Raw genomic sequence first — 4,245 nt, forward strand, 5'->3', positions numbered from 1 at the left:
TTCTCCACCTTCTTGTGCATGTTGAGAATGCACAGCACACAGCCCAGGACGGCTTCCTTGGACTCCTGGGATCGAATGCGGTCCCAGACGTGGCGCAGCGCCGTGCCAAGGTGGGCAGCGCCTGTAGAGAGGCTTCTCCTGAGGAACTGTGCCACCGAGCCTGCCAGTCTGCTACTGAGGAGCCTGATAACCAGGGACCGCAGCAAGATGAACACTGCTGGCATGCTGCCTGACTGTGCTGCGAAAACTGAAAAGAAAAAAAAAAGGAAACTGAAAAAAAAGGAGGGGGGGAAAGAGGAGGGTTGGTTAAGAGAGGGATGAAGTCACCACTCTCTCTCTCTCTCTGTCAGCATTGACTGAGTGTGGAGGGGGCTGTAAAGCCTGCCTGACAAAACTTCCCCTCTGAACCCGAACAGAAAATATGTCCAGATAAGAGCTGAGAAATGGAGTCAGAGCGAGAGACCTCTGTCAGACCTCCTCAATCACAACTTAGCCTCTATGAGGTAATATCCTTAGCTGAAACAAAGTCACACACACACACACACACACACACACACACACACACACACACACACACACACACACACACACACACACACACACACACACACGCCTTACCTCTACTTTGAAATGCGGAGGAACAGATTCAGCCCTTGGGTGTTTTTTGCACCACAGTCTACAAGACAAAAAAAAATAAAGCCGTTAACACTCAGCAGGCTTTAAAATAAAATCCAGTTTCCGATCTGATCAGAGAGGGTGAGCTTCAGATGCTTATGTGAGCGCTGGCTGCCTGGGAGTGAGAGTGCGTTCCTCAGCTCCGAGCCTCTCCCCATCGGTGAGGAGCAGTTGTCGCTCAGGTCCCAGCTGAAGGCGACAGCCCTGCCGCTCCTTAAACCGCCGAGCTGCTGGCATGACAAGTGTGCGTGGTGGACGGCTGGCAAATTACAGTCAAGCAGATGATGACCCCTGCCACTCCTTCCCGATGGTGGCAAGGGTTCAACGGAGCACATGTCGGGGACGACGGACTGGAATGGCAGGGGTGGCGTGCGTGTGTCGGGGGAGCAGGGATTACTTGAGCAGAGCAGACAGCGGGGGGGGATATTTTTGCAGGGAGCAAAGCGGAGAATCTGCTTCGACTGGTGAAAGCTTTCCCCAAAAAAGGAACTCTCCCTCTTCACTCAGCTGCTCTCTGACTTGACCCCAGCACCTGGTTGAATGGCTTGTAGCAAACGCCCGACTACTCACAACAAAGCCAATCATTGTTTTGCACTTTTAAAGTTCCCGAAATAGATCCTCACATGGTAGAATGAAATGAAATGTAGAAACAGAAACATGAAGGGAATATGTTCAGCGTTGCCATGTCGTTTGATTTGGGCTCAAACAGGCAGCAGCGGGACAGCAATACCAGCGGGGTCGACATGGTTAATGGCGCTTTTAAAAGAGCTCTGGTTTCATGATGAGGTCATATAAGGAAGAGTTTAATGTGTTGCAGCTTGAAATCAGAGATAAATCGTGCGCAGGCTGGGTGGTGTTCACGGAAGGCTGCATGGGTGGAGTTCAAGGGTTTTGGCTGACTTTAAAATGCCATTTCCTCATATTGCTGGGCAAGCAGTCGGTACACTATGTGACTGTGACACCACCGCAGGCCAAAATGTTGTTTGTGTTCAAATGGAAAAGTTGAAAATGTGTGTTATTTTTGATAACACATTTGTGCTAGAAGGAAATGTCATACTTATATTTTGCTAGTCGTTCTGTGTAAAGTTGACATGAAGAAATGGTGATGTTAACACTGCAATACAAAGTTTAGCTTCTTTATGTGCAACGCCTTAGGATGTGCATATACAGAGCATTTTATGATGGAGGAATTTGTTTAGATATTTTCAAATGGGAATAATAGCAACCATTAGTTCTAGCTCCAGAGAGCCAACCATTAAACACAAGCTGCTCTTTTAGCTTAGCAGTCTTTGAGACACTTTGCGTACCACAAACAAACCACGCTGACACCTCACAGACTTTCTTCAAGCTACTAAAAAAAATCAGATATAACCAGTTCCAGTACAGTGACATTTTAAGCGAGGCGCTTATTTTATTTAAGTAAGCACTGAGGTAGAGCCAGCATGCCATTAGCTCAGCATGGGGAAAGGCTATGCAAGCGCAGGAAATCAATCAAATTAATCCTCCCATCCAGGTCCAACTATAATGTGAGATTTGCTAATAGTTTGAGTGAAATAATTTCACAAAACTTTATGAAACTCATTATTTCGTCTTTGAACTTACCACTTTTTGTGTAAAGCCCGTTTTCTACTTAGCTTGTAAACATTTGTAATGGATGGAAAGTTGCTTTCCCGCAGAGTCAGTTGTCTAATTAGATTCAAACCAGGTGTTTAACGTCTACTAACCGAGTCAGATTAGGCTACTGTAACACCTTCCGTATGTTGTTTACCCTGTAAGTCCCGCCTCCCTCCTCGCGGCCCTCATCCACACCGCGTGCGTAACGTTGAACTGAGCTGCACACATCCGTTACAAATCATTCAGACCTCCGCCCTTCATCTCAGAGCTTTCCATTTGCTCCATCTTCCTGGCTGTTAAAGACGGCCCGGTGGCTGATATCATTCCCTCCCAAGATGATAATAAAACCCCGATGCTTTCTCACTGGTTGTTGATCACCCTCGTTAGGTATCTTCCCTTTTATAAGAGTCAGTAAATATAACTTTGAAGACTAGTTCAAGGGGTGATGTCATCGAGGCAGACCGCATGAAAGGAGAGTGATCTTCATGGGGGCAAGAGGGGGTCTGTACTTTTCCACTTGGTGTATGTCATCACAAAGGCATGATCGGCCTCTTGGTCGAGTTTCTCTACAGATAAGATACGTTTTAACTCTGGATCAAGATCAAGAAAGAAAAGATTTATGTTTAAAAAGGTTTTTTTCAGGAACCAAGAAATTAAAATCTGTCAGGCATACCCTGGTTTTTTTAGAGCATTCACAGACTCACCTTCAGACTCAATATGTCTGAAAGATCTTACATTAAAAAACATTCTATCACTGTCATTTTTGTCATTAAAATCAAGTCTCTGTTCATTTCTTTTATAGTTATCACTCTATTGTATCATATTGCACATTCGTAATAATGCTTATCTGTTGATCTAAATTGAATCAACAAATTCAAATTCCTGTTGCTATGCTATTTGCTCCCATGGTTGAAACCGCATCTTGACAATGACCTATCCTCTCTCAGAAGGCTCGTCAAAAAAACCAACATGACAGCTGCAGTTTATGGGTATAATACAAACACAAAAACTGCACCTTTTGTAATGTGTTTAATGTGTTTTTGTGTAAAACTTTTTGGGTAAAGTTTTACCCAGTCCAAATCTGTACAGCTTGAGGCCATAGTTGATGACTAAACTAGCTTAAAAACATAAAAGCCTTGAAACCTGTCAACCATTTAATCACTGATTTAATTCTAATATAATTGTGATTTCCACACTCACCTGAGGCTATTTGACCTAATGAGACTGCATGCTTCTCAGCTGACGTCCACACACACCTGTGGCGCTTCGTCCTGGGAGTCCTGTTTCACGTGTTTCTTCTGAGCATGTCCACTCTCATCTCAACCATCAAGCGCCATGACATCATGTGTAACACAATGCCATCTCAGTTAGTCAGCACTCATTATTAAAAGAGACGGGGTGCCAAGTTTGTCACACAGCAGAAAGAGGCAAGCAGAGACAATGTATCCCATGACGGATGTTCATCTTTCAAACCGTAGCAGGCGGTGTTCCAAAAAACAGTCGCTTGTTATAAAAGTGCTGCACTGACATCGCCGGCCTCCTTCTGCAGTATTGCTCAATGTAAACATCCAACCTGTAATATTTGTTCTATTTATGTTTCCAGGCCAGGTGGTGACAGATTGTTGTCAACAAGTATACGGGTCACTGGGAATGACTGACTTTACTCCCTTCTCTTCTAGTTTTGGAATTCAAAGAGTACACGCTGTCTGCATGTCTCCAAGGATGGCAGACAGATATATCTCAACAACAACGGGTGCAAATAGGCATTCATGGTCCTCAGTGGGTGAACCCTATTGATTTCGCTGATCTCCTGACTTTTCCCCCTGCTACCACCACAGCAATGTTGACACACACTTTTTGCGTAAGTTCATGTGCCTCTGAGCATCAGTTATATAACTCTATGTGACACCAACATCTCGTCAGAAATGACCAAATACCTTCAAAATAATGTATTTC

At 44.5% G+C, this 4,245-nt stretch overlaps 1 long non-coding RNA gene across 2 annotated transcripts; it reads right to left on the reverse strand.

The window, feature by feature from the left end:
• Window positions 1-217: 217 nt before the first annotated feature.
• On the reverse strand, window positions 218-4,009 carry LOC119214431 (uncharacterized). Of its 2 annotated transcripts, none has more exons than XR_005119970.2 (3): window positions 3,490-4,009; window positions 619-676; window positions 218-247 (listed from the first exon to the last, which is right to left on the reverse strand). It is a non-coding gene; the product is annotated as an uncharacterized LOC119214431 (long non-coding RNA). The 2 variants fall into 2 exon arrangements; XR_005119969.2 differs by having other exon boundaries at window positions 240-270.
• Between the last annotated feature and the right edge of the window lie 236 nt (window positions 4,010-4,245).

The sequence above is a fragment of the Pungitius pungitius genome, chromosome 13, assembly GCF_949316345.1.
Source record: "Pungitius pungitius chromosome 13, fPunPun2.1, whole genome shotgun sequence".
Taxonomy (NCBI): domain Eukaryota; kingdom Metazoa; phylum Chordata; class Actinopteri; order Perciformes; family Gasterosteidae; genus Pungitius; species Pungitius pungitius.